Source organism: Grampus griseus (assembly GCF_964374135.1).
Source record: "Grampus griseus genome assembly, chromosome: 2".
Lineage (NCBI taxonomy): Eukaryota > Metazoa > Chordata > Mammalia > Artiodactyla > Delphinidae > Grampus > Grampus griseus.
In genome coordinates, this window is record NC_139018.1 from 137,567,453 (window position 1) to 137,583,798 (window position 16,346).

General features: G+C 48.5%; 1 protein-coding gene across 7 annotated transcripts in view; it reads right to left on the reverse strand.

The window, feature by feature from the left end:
- NTRK3 (neurotrophic receptor tyrosine kinase 3) overlaps positions 1-16,346 on the reverse strand; it is a gene marked incomplete at both ends in the record, with an annotated part of 370,615 nt that overhangs the window by 131,880 nt on the left and 222,389 nt on the right. The window lies entirely within an intron of this gene.

The window sequence follows — 16,346 nt, forward strand, 5'->3', positions numbered from 1 at the left end:
TGGAGCTATTTGGGTCATTTTGCTGAGACCAAGAGAAAGGAATGAGCTTAACTCTAGTTTCAGAACTAGGCCAACTGCTGTGGCCAACTGGGCCCAGCAGGGCACGCCTGCTCCCAGGGGCCTCTCACTCACTGCCTCTCACCCTTTGCATTCCAGCAATGTGAAATGACGGATACTTTTAATACAAGAGACCTGTCATTTATTTATTAGCTGGGGACAGGCTCTGCAGCACAGAAGGATGCATTATAAATCAACTCCTTTCTCAGTCATTAAAAATTAATCCAGTTCATAATGTAGAACGTCAGTAATTTCTTTATTAGAGCAGCATGTCGGTTTTTTTTCTTTTCTTCCAGGTTTTGTTTTTTACTTCTCCCTTCCCTGAGGATACGTTTTTTTCTCACAGTGGGCTGGGTATAGATTACCCCAGGGAAAGGTATCAGGAAATATAGCTTTTTCAGACAGGTTACAATGGAGCAGTGGAATCAAAGCTCTGCAAAAAAGACCGTTGACTAATTTCCCCTCAGAAATATGTTCTTACGGAACCTTCCCATTTTGCCCCATGGAAGCTCATTTATGATATTATTCTTTTGTTTCGGACCCACCGTGCATCAAAAATGGAAGGATTTTAGGTCCTTGATAGGCTAGAGAGAAAGAAATACATACGACAGGTGATTTTAGGTGTGTTGGGAGGTCTCTGTGCCCCATCTGTGGCTGGTTGCTTCCTCACAGAGGGACCTACATTAGCTTTTCTTTTTTGTTTTTAACATCAATACATATTGATCTACTTTATTATTTTCAATGACTACATAATATTCCATTATATAGATGCACCATCATTTTTCAAACTTGTTCCCTCTTGATGGGGCATTGGCTCTCACTGACAAAGTTTCCATGTAGCTTTTCTAATGTTTCCAAATTAATCTGGCATTCACCAAAAAAGATGTATGGGTATTAGAAGCCCAGGCCCAGAACAGGAACCCTTCATATACCTCCCTGCTTTAGGCCTGGGATCAAAGATGCCAAGCAGACCAGACGATGCTGGAATATGCCAAGAGGCTGCAAAGCTGATCCTCTGAGAATGCTTCCCTTTGGTTCTTCCCCTGAGTGGCAGCTCTAGGAAATGCAAAAACTTGGATTATAAAGAGGGTAACTTCTGTGCTCCCTGGCTTCAGAGGAAGTAAAAGGGAGAATCTAGAATATATGTGCATCTTCTCCCCACCCTGGGCACATTGAGAGGTTTGCAATGGTTGGGTCAACCAGATGACCTCCTCAGATGACCTACCAAGGGCTGTGTATGAAAGGAAGGGGACCTTTCCACACCTGCCTGCTCTGCCCTCTGGCAAGCTGTCCTGGTCCTGGGGGGTCTCCCCGAGACAAACAGTATGGCCCCAACCCAGGTTACTGGCGTTGATATCTTTGTCAAACCAGCCACAACTGAGTTAACCCTCCTAAGTAACAAATCCCCACAAATCCCCAAGCACATATTTAAAATCTATTTTCAGAATTACACTGAGCATAATTCAACCAATCAATGAGCCATTAGGAGGTTAGTCCCAACACTTCCTCATTACCAGTGGCATTAGGGCCACCCGACTTAGCAGAATCCAATGCGAAGAGTTGCTGTGTCACCAGCAATTCTACGTCTGGGGACGGAAGCTAACACAGTGCCTGGTGAGAGGCCCGGCTGGCTACAATCTGGGTGACAAATTAAGCTACACAGCCACCAGGGACAGGAGAAAAGGAAGTTTGGCCAAGAAAGAAGCCAATTTGACCCCAAGGACTCTCATTCTCTTCCTCCCAGTGTAGCTGCTGCATCCCCTGCACTGCCCATCGATTTTTGACCCCACTCTGGGAGGCCTGCCTTCCAGGCATCTGAAGTTCTAGATGACCTTCTGAGGTAGGAGTGAGGAGGGGGCTACCTACATGGGAGCCGCGAAAGTGCTAGAAAGGGACTCCCTTCTGCTGACTCGATGGTGGGCACCATGGGTCATCCAAGCCAGCATCTGTCTGACAATCACCAAGCTCATCCTCAGTTTCCCGGAAGGTGGGGTGCAGGTGAAGTAGAGGTCAGCTAATAGTGAGAGGACACAGCCTGGGCCAGGGCAAGAGGCATGTTCCTAAATCACTGAGTTTGAATCCTGACTCCATCACTGACCAGCGAGTGACCTTGGACAAGTTCCTTAACTTCCATGAGTCTGAGTTTCCCAATCTGTGAAATGGGGACCATAACACTTACATGACAAGTGGATTTAACATAGACAGAAGGACTGATGAGGGGAAGAGAGGTGGTGGGCTCCGTTGTACCGCAGTTCTGTCATTGCCTAGCTCTGAGACTACAGGAAATGACTTAATCTCCCCAGTGCCTCGGTTTCCCCATCTACCAAATGGGGGAAGTAATAGCACCTATGGTTTTTGTAAGGATTAAACAATTTATCATATTTAAAGAGTTTTCAATGCCAACAGTAAGCATTCTGCTGTGTACGATTTTATTATTATTTTCACCTGCTTAAAGCTCAGACCCCGGCCCTGAGTAGGTATTGAGAGGTACTGAGTAAATGTGATTTCTCCTCTCTTCACTACTCTGCCCCTTTCTTTCTCTTCACCAGCCCCTGCCCCGACCTACTCTCCAGAAACGATGCTTCCAAAGGATCATACAGCAGCTCCCAGGAGTTCACACAGCTTGCTCAACCAAGATAACCGGACCCAGCTAAAACCACATGAAGAAATTTGTCTTTGCTTGGGCATATTAAGTATAGCCTTGAAAATTAGCAGGACAATTTCCCAGACCAGAACAGTACTGACAACGACCACAAATTACCAGCTTGCTTTCCCTCAGCAGAGATAGAGGAGAAGTAAAATTTGCATGAGATCAATGTTCTCATCTTCCTCCTGCCACTTCTACCGCAAGAGGCCTCTGCGTACTCCTAGCAGAGCAGGAGTTGACCCTCGTAGAAGAACTGGGGTGGCGGGCAGTGTCATTTCTCACTTCCTTTCTTGCTAACAGACTCTGATTCTGTGGAGGGTATTCACACCCCTCCGGGCAGCCTTATGCCTCAGGGGAAGTGAGCTGCAGCCCCAAGCCCAGGGGAGTATCTGGAGGAGCCTAGGTGTTTGTTTTAGTTCCATTTTCTTTATGGGTGACTGGCTTAAGAATAAACAGATGACATAATTCTGGCCAATGAGACAGGAGGGAAAGGCTGCTGGGGAACTTGGGAAAAGGTTTTCTCAATTTCAATCAACCCACAAGAACAGACAATTCTGTGCTGTCCCTGGGCCATGTGTTTGGTTGTGATGCCTGGAGCTCCTGCAACCATTCCGTAATCATGAGGGGAGCCAGTGTGGTGGTAAAGCCAAACACAGAAAGGCAGAGGCAAGAGAACCTCAGAAAAGCAGAACTAGAGTCCTAATGTACTTAACCAGGAGCCTTCCCTACCTATTTACTTGAGTTATGTGATGACCAATTGCCTTCTTGTTTAAGCCCAAGTGAGTCACGACTGCCTAGTACTTTCAGCCAAAAGATCTGAACTGATACGATCAGTGCCCAAAACATGAGATATGTGCACAAATATAAACAAGACCCATAAACATGTACATTTGTGTCTAAAAGTCCCACGTGTACGTCTGCTGAGGAAGAATGAAGGGGCTGTGCACTTATGTATAAGAACAAGGAAAATGGGCTTCCCTGGTGGCACAGTGGTTGAGAGTCCGCCTGCTGATGCAGGGGACACGGGTTCATGCCCCGGTCCGGGAGGATCCCACATGCTGCGGAGCGGCTGGGCCCGTGAGCCATGGCCTCTGAGCCTGCGCGTCCGGAGCCTGTGCTCCACAACGGGAGAGGCCACAACAGTGAGAGGCCCGCATACTGCCAAAAAAAAAAAAAAAAAAAAGAACAAGGGAAAAAGGAGGCCACTTGAGCAGCCAGGCATTAAAGCCCTAACCGTATGGGCACAGACATACAAGTAACTCAAGTGATGCACTTGGGCAGGTATATGGGGGAGCAGGGGCACTGCAGTTTCAACAAAATAATGTTTCCTGACAAGGGGGAATAAACAAAGACTATAAAACCAACACAAGAATCTCACCATGAATCTCTCCACCATCCCCTAGTTGCACCCACAGCTTTGCAGTCTCATAAACCCAAAAGGAAATTGGCCTGAGCACTCTGCTCATCTGCATTGATCGTTTCCTGACAACCAACATATTACAGTCCTGACTCCCAAGAGCATCACTGTGGCTGCGGATCTGGGTGATAAACTGCTATTTCTTAGAGTTGGGGGAAAGAAATCATTGGAGGGAAATATTCTTATCTTTTCAGAAATAACTTCAAGCTTTGCAAACCTCTATTTTTGATACCATCAATCTGGTTTCCTCCAACAGCATATTTGAGGCAGGAATTGTAACTATCGTTGTAAGAATGTCATTGTCAAGGCAAGGATGGTCATGTATATGCCACTTTGGCAAGGTGACAGAGCCCTTTCAAATTCTCATGCCACGTCATCTCAAAAAATACCAGCTAAGGTGGTCACATTTTCTTATCTCAAGTTTAGAGATGGTGGATGCCTTGCCCACAGTCATGTGGCTGCTGAGTCAGTAGGCTGGGACCAGGGTCTAGGACCACCCATACTCATCTTGCTTTCTTTTCTAATGAAAAGGGATCCCCTTCTTGAAATAAAGAGGTGCTCTGCCCTTCCACCCAATGGTTTGGAAACAGTGGCTTGGGGGCAGCAGCTTGCATCTTGGATTGTGCGTTTCTCCTTAGAGACAGCTCCCTGAGATTCCAATCCTAAGTGGCAGATCTGCCTGGAAACAAGGAATGCAGTGAAATTTGGCCATGACCAGCATCTCTGGATCTGGGGGTTTAGGAAGTGTTAGAGGCACCTGCAAGAGCTTCTAGGCAGAGAATAACCAACAAAGACCCCTGATCCACTTGCATGAAGGGCACTTAGTGCTCTGCCAGAAATCCTGAAGAATGCCACCACCCCGACTTGGGACATTCCCACGGAATTCAGCCACTTCCTGTCCCTCCCAGATGCTTGGGAAGAAATGGGACAGAACACATGCCAAACAGGTTCAGGCCCATCTGGGCACTCTGTCACATGAGTTATCACATCTGCTGGGGAGGCAAAAACAGAACCCCAAACCCCCAGAACAGCCCAGAATGCGATCCACTGAACATCTGTGTCCACAGAGAGATGCTAATAAGTGTACCTCAAAAATCAAGTTCGGGGGTCCAATAAATTTGGGAAATGCTGCAGACCCAAGTGTTCTCCTACAAAACTGCAATGACCTTTACCATTAGAAGCTCTCAGAATCCCACAGTAAAACAAAAAACATATTCAATCCAGGTTTTCCCAAACTTATTTGACCATGGAACTTTTTTTCTGAAAAACTCCCAGAGCACCATTTGGGAAATCCTGTGTTAAAGGCAGTTGGGGAGAAGACAGAAGGGCAGTTGCACCCAGGGTTTCTTGGCTAACAGGTGAGTAGAGCTTGGGTTTTTAATTACTGACCATTAAGAAGACAGCACAATGAGAAGGAGAACTTCCCAGCTCTTAGGCACATCTCCCATCTGGAGTATGACTCATGTGCTCATTCAGAGGAAATGGAGATGATGACCATTTTCTCCTGGAAAGGGCTTCTGCAAAGAGAATACTAATAGGGACTGCCACTAACAATAGCAACCCTTGCTGTCTCTAAGGATGGTGAGGGGGTTCTTTTTTCCTGTCTTTTAGCCTCTGCCCATAAAACAGGAATTTCTTTCTCCTCAGAGACACAAGAAATAACCCCCAGCTCTTCCCCCAACCTGTGTGCTTGGTCCCTCCCTTTGAGAAGTGAGTGATTTACCTGATGGGTGAGGTGGGCAGAGTCCATCATCTCTCATCATATTCTCTTCCAGGTAGGGCTAATGCAGAAAAGGGAGACTCTTCCTGTCTGTGTCGTTTTCCAAGGAGCTCCTAAGCTTTCTGACTTGCAAAAATGAGGCAGACCATGACCCTCCATGCAACCAGATAGACAACATCTGCTCTGAGACCCAACTCCTGTCTATGCATCCCAAGTTCAAAGCTTGGGAGAGGCATCAAGAAGTCCATTTTGGCTTTACTTCTAAGCAACTTTCTTAAGTCTAGCAAGAAAGCCCAACTTTTGATTCCCATCTGATCGCTGTGTGGATTTCTCAGCTGGTTCAGAATGATCACCCTTAAAAACTCCCATCCAATTTAGATGCTTGAATCCAGTTGAAGGAAAAAAGAGTAAAGGTCTGGGAAATCTTGAGCTAGAGAGGATCTCTGGAGGGAAATTAATCCTCCCACTCCTTGGAGACAAGACTGAGGCCAAAACATGCCAAGAAGACAAAGAGTCCTTCAGCTCCCAGGGCTCTGGACAGGAAGGGAAGGACACACTCCACATCTCACTCACTTTCAGCTGTTGGGTGCACCTTCCCTTGCGTTCATGCTCCCCCACAAAATGACATGACTACAGGCTGGCTGAGGGTCTTATCATTCCTCACCACCTTCTCCACCACGGAGCACATGCTTACCCCCTAAATACTATTTTTAAGCCAATTACCGTGTATTTACAGTGAGCACAATTATACCTAATTACTTAATTAGCATGACTGCATGCAGCTACTAACTTTGAGTATGTGATTATGGCGGTGAAGCACAGAACATATGAGGTCATGAGACTCAATAGGAAGGCAGGTTGTCTTGGCTCAGGGAGATGGACCAGAGTCTGTCCCTTTGGACTAGTTTGGTTACAGCTCCAAAGTACATGCTCAGCAATTTCTAGCGTTTCAGATAATTTGGGGGAAATGCAATCACATTATTTTTTTTAATCCTGGGATAGAGAAAAGAAATGGCAATATGCTATGCTTAGATTATGCCTAGATCTAAGGGATTTGGGAGTCAGTAACCACAGAGGTTACTCTCCAGGGACTGAAACCCTTAGGACAAGCTCAAGCATGTGGGCCCAGGACTCACTGCCTTGGCTTTCAAGATAACGCATTCTGGAATCATTTAGCTTTGTCTGGAAAGAAAAGAAACTGGTAATGTGTCTGAGCGCTCCTTTCCTCCTTGGGCTCACCAAACCTAACACCACAGCCTTCTCAGGGGTCTGCTACTTATTCTAACCAGATCTGAAAATAGGATTGAAGAAAAATCCAAGGCGAGGAATCCTAATTTTTGTTTGTTTAAAATGTTCTATGGGGCTTCCCTGGTGGCGCAGTGGTTGAGAGTCCGCCTGCTGATGCAGTGGACGCGGGTTCGTGCCCCGGTCCAGGAGGATCCCACATGCCGCGGAGCGGCTGGGCCCGTGAGTCATGGCCACTGAGCCTGTGCATTCGGAGCCTGTGCTCTGCAATGGGAGAGGCCACAACAGTGAGAGGCCCGTGTACCGAAAAAAAAAAAAAAAGTTCTATGAAAGACTGTCTGGCAAACAGAGCCTGGAGATACCCAATCGGTGAAAAGGGCTAAGGCAAAATATCACTATTACCTTCACCAAGATTCAACCTATAGTTCCCTTAATGGGGACCATCAAGATCCAAGCAGCAGAATAAAGGAAGAGATATATCAGAACGGCCCACGCCCACATTGGTCCTAATCTCTTCATGTCACATTTAGCCAGGCCTCCCTCCTAAACCAACCAGAGGGGAGCAAACAGCAATCCCCCCACATCCTGTAAACCAGCCTCCACTTCAGCTCCACTCCCAGAGGAAGAGCTCCTAGCCCAGCCCTGTAACCAGAGACCATTCCTTCCATCAGGCAAGTCCATCAGGACTTGTGCTAGAGAAAAACCTAGAAAGGTATATTCTTCAGTAGCAGCAGCTACGACTGCTGTCTCTGCTCCTGGTTCCGGGGTGGGTGGCCTCCCAGACAAAGGAGCCCATTCTCCATATTTCATCTGCAAGTCCGTTATGCTGAGCTAAGTGGCTGGGAATAAACACCCATCATTACCTTGCGCTAAGCAATGTTTGTTAGTATAGAAGGTGACAGAAATCTATATCATGCCAATGCACTATTAATACTGCATTATGTCCACAGGCTCCATACTCCCCACCACAGCTGGTAAATCGGCCCTGGCACTTCCTCCTCCAGAAAAGACAGGGTCCGTGGCTGATTGGCCCAGAAGAGGAGGAAGAGACAAGCCACTCCCTCACTCCTGATGTAGGAAACACTGGTCCCAGCTAAAGGGACACAGTTCACAGACCTACTGGTTCCAGCTTTGGTCATCTTTGTGGACGTCCTCGCCTTTTAGGCTGGTATGATAAGGGGAGTGCATCAAGCAATTGCCCCGAGGAAAGAGAGTGAGGACAGGACCTCCAAACAGCTGCAATGTAACCAAAGAGAGGTAAGGAAGGGTGGGTCCTTCACCCCATCCCAGCGCCCACGTCAGAGTAGCTGGCACTTACTAAGAGCTCAATGGATGTTTGCTGACTGACTGAGGAATAAAGGGGAAAAGGGGGTTGGAGGGAACCAACACAGATGGGGCATCAACAGCCCAATGAGAACGATGTGCTGTGAGGGACCCCAGGACAGAGCTGCCGGCTCAGCCAGGGAGGGCGAGTGACAGGCCTAAGAAAGCAGGATGTAGAGGTGACCAGCCAGGAGAGGCTGAAGGTTGAACGCACACGTATGGTTCAAAGTGTAGAGACTCACGTGGAAAACAGAGTCCTGAAGGCCTGAAAGGAGGCCCGAAAGACCAGGGCCAGCTTGCAAATGACACATGGGGAAAGAGAAGGCATTAGCAAGGTTTCTGGGAAACCAAAACAGAAAAGGGCTTGGATGCCCAAAGAGGTGAGGGTCACTGGGGGCTCCGGGTGGGCACCATAGAGAGTCACTGTGACAAACTGCTTTTGAGACGCTGTGAAGGCATGAGCACGCTGGTCAGAAAATCAAGGCGTCAGTTCTGTAGTCAATGTGGCAATTGGCCTCTGACCAATGACAAGTTACAAGTGAAGTATGCTCACTATAGGCTAAGTAGCTATCTGGTGAGAATTATACCATCATCAGTTGCTGGTATAGTTTAGAGCAGAAGACATATAGATGCACACACTTGTGTGTACACACACATACATAGACACACTCGAGAAAGCACACAGAGTAGGTGAGTGTGCACTGACAAGTCCAAGAGACCCTGGGGCAGGAGCTAAGCAGTGGAGGCCAGTCTAATATGAAATGAAAAGAACCTAATCCCCCTTGGTACCGCCACCTGGAAGACAGTTTGGCTGTTTCTTACAAAGCTAAACATCCTCTTACCATGCGATGCAGCAATTGTGCACCTAGGCATTTATGCAAAAGAGTTGAAAGCTTATGTCCATGCAAAACCTGCACACAAATGTTTATAGTAGCTTTATTCATAATTGCCCAAACTAGAAAGCAACTAAGATGTCTACTGTGGGTTGAGTTATGTCCACCCACACCCCCCCAAAAAAAACAGGTTGAATTACTAACCCCCAGTACCTTAGAATGTGATCTTATTTGGAAATAGGGTCATTGCAGATGTAATTAGTTAAGTCAAGATGAGGTCATACTAGAATAGGATGGGCCCCTAATCCAATATGGCTGGTGTTCTTGTAAGAAGAAGGCCTTGTGAAGACAGACACACAGGGAGGACGCCATGTGAGGACAGAAGATTGGAGGGATGCAGTGGCAAGCCAAGGGATGCCAGCAAACCACCAAAAGCTGAGAACAGGGAAGAAGGATTCCCCTACAGGTTGCAGAGGGAGCAGAGTCCCCCGAGACCTTGATTTTAGGCTTCCAGCCTTCAGAACGACGAGACAATACATTTCTATTGTTTGAAATCCCAGTTTGTGGTACTTTGCCACAGCAGCCCTTAGACACGAACACAATGTCCTTCAATAGCTGAATAGATAAACTATGGTAGAGCCATACGATGAAGTATTATTCAGTGATAAAAAGAAATAAGCAATCAAGCCGCGAAAAGACATGGAAGAACCTTAAATACACATTGCTAAGTGAAAGAAGCCAATCTGAGAAGGCTACACACTGTATGATTCCAGCTATAACAACATTCTGGAAAAGGCAAAACTGTGAAGACAGTAAAAAAGATCAATGGTTGCCAGGGGCTGGGGAGGGGAAATGAATCATGGACCACAGGAGAGTTTTAGGGTAGTGAACCTATTGTGTGTGATACTTAAATGATGGATACATGACACGATGCTCTTGTAAAGCCCATAGAACTATACAACACGAAGAGTGAACCCTGCTATAAACTATGGACTTTAGTTAATGATAATATATCAATATTTGTTCTTCAATTGTAACAAATGTACCACACTAATGCCAGATGTTAATAATAGGGGAGATTTTGGTGGGGGAAGTGTGAGGGGGTAAATGGGAACACTCTGTACTTCCTGCTTAACTGTTCTGTAAACCTAAACCTGCTCTAAAATTTTTTTTTAAAATTAAGAAACTGACTTATCTCCAGGACCAAGTATTTCCTTATCTGAAGGCAACCATGGTCCCTTGGGAACTTGATTTTGGGGAAGAATTCAGAAAGGAGGATAAGTCCCAACAGCCAGACCAAGGCTGACCCAGCTTCATGACTACAGGGACCTTCAGCCAAGGTTCTCTTCCCCATAGGGCTGTCCTTATCCTGGAAACAGGGAGAACATTGAGCCTCCACAATACGGCATTCCTCAAAAGCCAGCTTCCCTGAGTCCAGGAGGTGGAGAGTAAATGCTTGTGGACCACTGGAATCCTAGGCAATGTGATCTGACAGGGAAAGGATGCATCCTGGAGTCAGTAGGTCTGGGTTTTCATCTCAGGCTCTCTCTTAACAGCTGTATGATCTGGGACAAGTCCCTTAAGCTCACTGAGCCTCAGTTTCTTTATCTATAAAATGGGTATATCAGCCTCTCCCTCAGAGAGTGGGCGAAAGACTGCATGAGGTAAAAATGGAAAGCCCAGCCCAGGGCTTGGTCCAGAGGAGGCTGTCAATGCAGATCAACGACCTTTCCCTCGGTCTGTGACATCTCTCGAGAGCCTGTGCCTGGAATGAAGACACACTCACCAAGCGTCATCTGACACACGGTTGGTTGCTATCCTCTCCAACCCTAGTCCCATGTTGTGTTTCCACAGACAATGGAGACTGGTAACACAGGGGACTTCCCTGGTGGTCCTATGGTAAAGAATCCACCTTCCAACGCAGGGGATGCAGGTTCAATCCCTGGTCGGGGAACTAAGATCCCACATGTCGCGGGGCAACTAATCTCGAGCGCCACAACTACTGAGCTCACGCACCTCAACGAGAGAAGAAAAAACCTGCACGCCACAACTGGAGAGAAGCCCGTGTGCCACAACTAGAGAAAAGCCCACGCGCCGCAATGAGAGATCCCACATGCTGCAAATAAGACCAGATGCAGCCAGAAATAAAAATAAATAAAGGAAAATTTAAAAAAAAAAGACTGGTGACACATAAGAGCTACTTCTTGGAATAAGTTCAAAGTCAGGTTTGGGAAACAGGACCCACATCTTTGAGAAGGGACAGGACGACATAAGATTTCACTCAAAATCATGCAAGACTACTGTGCATGGTTTTTCCTCTAAGCCATGGGTTCCCAGGAGGGAAAGGTCACTTTGCAATAGGATGGGTCTAGGAAGAACTCACACGTGGTTGGAAGTGAGCCAGATGCCCAGTGATGAGTAGGTACAGGAAGGAAGAAAAGGGAGTGAGGGGATGTGGGGAGGGAGATGGGCATTTCAAGTGGGAATTACACTGTGGTAACAGTCGGAGGTGTGAGCTTGGAGGGAGACCTGGAAAGAAGTGACTAGGGGTAGAGGCTGGTGAATCAGCAGCAGAAAGGAGCAAAGTGAAGACACGAGGCCCTGGGAGTGGCCCCAAGGGGGCAGAGGGTCCCATCCTGCATCTTGGGAGATCAGCCCCGGTGGCAGTAAGCCCCTGAGGGTAGGGACCATGCATGCCTTGTTCGCCATTGTTTCCAAAGCCGAAAAGAAGGCCTGACACAAACCCTCAATGAATATTTATTGAATAGATGAAAGGGAGAAAAATCAGCACTGTGTGAATGACTCAGATGCTAACGAAGACGAGGGACCCAAAGGAATATGCTCAAGTTTTACCAAGAGAACTCAGGGGTTCCTGGGGAAACAGAGCTATGAGACAGGGAATGTGAAGAGGTATAATGCTGAGTGGAAGGGGACAATGTCTGAAAGGGGAGGTGAGAGCAAAGGACGGCTGGCCAGGGTCAGAGAGAGTCTCTGACTACCGGCCCACCAGGAGGGGAGAGGTCAAAGGGAGGAATGGAGAGCTGGGAATGCTGACGCCGGGAAGATGGGGCCCCGTACCCGCTGAGACAGAAACAACCTGAGAATAAAGGCAGACAGCCTGGCCTGGGGACAGAGGGCAGGAGGGGAGGGTGACCTGGCTTAGCACCCCCCAGCTAGCCTCTGCTCTCTCAACCAAGAGGCAAAGTTGTCCTCTGAGAATGGGTTTGGGAAAAGGGGATGAACAGAGAACCCCAGGGCCTTGAACAGAGCCGAAGAGCCTTCCAACCGAGCAACGGGCAAGAGGCAAAGCATGACTCCTAACACAGCCGCCTGCAGTCCAGCCCAGCACAGGCAACACAACTGCAGCCCAGAGCAGTCACAAGGGGGACAAAAGTCACCTAGTGCCCAACGTTGCTACAAATAGCTTGACACTTCTCCCCAGTGACCCACCTAGACTGGCCCCTTGCTGTCTCATTCAGAAGGGCCTAGCCTCAAATTGGCTGTGTGACATGGAGGGCTGTACCGGTTTCCTGATGCTTTCGAGCATCAGGGGGCTTTAAATAAATAATGAGGGCTGCCTCACTAGACTGCAGATTCTATATCCAACCCGGAAGAGCAGCATCTTTATTCAGCTCTTCCAGAACCCCCGGAAAGACGGAATAAATTTAGAATAAAGACAATGCCAAATGCAGAGCACTCGGGAACATAGGTGAGGGGCTGCAAGCATCTGATAACGGACGGTACTAGGTGAGCTCTACACATCCTTGCAGCCCTGACACACTATGAAAAATGCTATGGACCAGAGTGAAGACAGAGAGAAAGTGAGAGGGCAGGAGAGGAGCAGCGTCTTAATCACTCCAGCCAGAAAGGTCCCACCGTTTATGATAAACACATGTGTAAAGAAAGAAAAGCACTTCTGTGCTAAATCCATCAACGGAGGACTTGCGGAAATGAGGCCTAAAGTCAGGTAGCTACTATGTCCCTGCGATTTCTTCCCACAGTCCACATTGTTAAATGGGACGAGAAAGGACTCAGATGGGAGACCCCCCACCCCGGGGCCCCAAGATGTGAGCATTTCTCCTCCCTTAATCCCCTGCTTCTTGCCGTCTCCCCCCGAAGGAGTGACCCCAGCCCCATCTGCAGCATCATAAACGTTCACTGCTTATTTATCTGCCAAGGCACATGTGGTTTTAATTATTTATGATAGTGTTTCATCGCACATGGGGATGTGTCTTGGAGTCCCTTCCCTTGACTGATGAAGCCTTTGTAATCAGAGACCTGCTGCTTCCCAGCCGGTAAATCTCAGCGAGGAGAGGGCCAGGCGCTCCCTTCCAGGACTGTGTGAGTCAGCCATGGATTTGCAGAGGGCGGATTAGCCAAATCCGGTTACAAGGCTCCTGCACGTTGTTTGTCCTTGCCACACGTGTTTTCTGAAAACAATTAAGAGCCACCCATTGTCTACCGAGAGGACAAAATGTACCGCTTCCCTGAAAAGGGTATCTTCCCTAATATCAGAGGGTTTGGATAAGCTGGATTCATCCAGGGATTTTGCTCTGATGAGGTCTTGTTTGTTGCCTACTCCCTCAAGTCTTGTCACTAAACCTGCTTCCTCTCTGTCTCCGCCGACCCCTTCCTGTGTACACAGAAGTGCTGTCTGGACGTAGAAAGGCTGTCTGCTTTGAGTCACAAACACAAGGAGCTGTGGAGACGCTTCTCCTCTGCACTGTTTCCCAGGGCGACAGCTCCTTGGCTGGGTGCTGGGTCCTGACATCAAAGGACACTCAGAACCCACTGGTCTCTCCACGGTGCCCACTCATTCTGATGGCCCAGAGGGATCTTCCTCCCCACATGCCAGGTTCGCCCCATCTGGAAACTATGCCACCACCTGGTATCAGGAGCCCATGGGACCCTACTCTACCCCAGGGCCCAGAGCTTCCACGACAGGGAACAAAGCCCATTCTCATTTTTCCCGGATTCTGTCTTTGTGAATTCACCTACTCACTACAATTTATGTGCAACCCCAGAACACACACACACACAGCGCTTTCGCAGTCATTCACAAACATCAGAGAAGCGGTGACAAATTTGAGTCACCCCACGTGCACATTCCCGGCTGAGGTTAAAAAGCCATGCTCTGCTTTCTCGTTTCAGCTCTCGTACTGTAAACAAGTGTCCTTCTCGTGGTCTATCCAACGCCACCTTTTTTGCATATATGTGCTTTTCGTGGGTGAGATTTCAGTTTAAAGCAGCCCCCAAGCATAGTGCTGAAGCTCTGTCTAGTGCTCCTATGAGCGAGAAGGCTGCGATGTGCCTTACGGAGAAAAGAGGTGTGTTTGATAAGCTTTGTTCAGGCATGAGTCATAGTGCTGTTGGCCACTATGAGTTCAATGTGAAGGAACCAACAGTATGTATTAAGGTGTCTTTAAACAGAAGTACACATAATACAGGTTATGTCTTGATCAGCTGATAAAAGTGCTGTGACCAGAGGCTTGCATGAACCTAACCCTGGATTCCCCCTAGGAACAATGGTCCAATGTTCGCTAATTTAGTGGTCAAAGTGACTTTACAGAATACTTGGAATAACGAGAATCAGTTGTATATTCAACAGCAATGCCAAGCCTCTATTCAAATATCAATATCACTCTAGAAAGCTCAGCAGTGCCAACCCTGGACCAAACTTGGACCCATGCTACCATCCCAGAAGGGCTTTCCTCCCAGCCTCACCGAGGTCAGTCCAGGATGACCCTGATCTGAGGTGAGCGCTTTAGCCAGAGTAGAACCATTCTTTGCACTCTCTTCCCCACTGTTTATCTGAAATGCAGGTATCTTTCTTCCCTTGCCCAGCCCTGGTCCAGAACCCAAGTACCCTTCCTCTAACTGGTACTGATGGGGGAGTCTGATAAACACTGAGACAGATTCTGGAGGACATCAAGGTTGGGAGGCAAATGATGACCTTACCCTGATTTTAGCCCAGTCTCTCCCACTGTGGCGATCATCTCACTAAAAACAGAGGCAGAAACACAGAAGCAAAGGTGGACAGGGTGGCTGGATGCCCACTCTGCTATAAGATGGACGAGTGGGGGCAGCAAGAGTTCTGTGAGCTACAAAGAGCATAGCCCAAGTATAGAGAGCTCCGCCAGCAGGGAGAGCAAGACCAGAGGCATTTCTTCCTAGGCTGACCTGGGACTAGCTGACCAGACAAAGAGAACAGATTGGCAGAAGCCCACGGGCAGGGAAGGGGGACTCACAGCCTCCCAGAGCCTCGGGTTTCCTGTCTGTAGATGAGGCCTTAACCTACCCCATCCCTTCTGTCCCTTCTAGCTCTAAGGCACTCTCCAGGTGTCTCTGTTCCCTCTCCTGACATAGCTGACCGTTTCTTGGGAGCAGAAGCCATGGGAGGGGAGGGGTGTGCACTGTAGTCGCTGAGCCTAGATTGAGCCTGGGGACACAGCAAGGGAAACAGCTGCTGGATGGAGGGCCAAGCCACGGAGGCACCAGGAATGGGGAGAGGCCCTAGCAGACTCAGCAGAAATACAAAGGGAGGGGCTGAACCACCAGGAGGAAAGAGAGATTAGGAAGCAGGTGCCCTGAGCCCTCTGATCTGAAGGAGACATCTGTAGCGGGGAGGGGAAGGGTCCTAGCACAGGGGCCATGATCTGATTCTCAGAACGTGCACTTCGGGGCACTGGAGGGGCAGCTAGAGAGAGGTTTCCATTCGAAAGGTCCTCACCGCCCTTCACTCCCTTCCCCTCTAGTGGAGGCTGGGGCAGCAGGTCTGACGACCTCAGGGGCTATTGTCTGGACAGAGTCAGGTTACATTTCCTGAATACACAGGCCAGGTGCACAGGTACAACCAGCCGTGTCTGTGCCCCCTGCCTTACTGGGAGCACCTCTCCAGGTGGGGCTGGGCCTCCTGCCTCCAGGCTGCTCCCCGCCCCGCCCCGAGCCCGCTCTGCCCAGGGGACTCTGTCCCAGTGGTGTCCCCTCGCCCAGGCTATTCTTCAAGTTTTGAAACAAAGAGGGAGGGTCTCTTAGAGAGTGGGAGGTTAGCAGGTGGTAGGTCACCCCAGAAGGTTCCAGAACCCCAGCTACGTGGTCTATCGC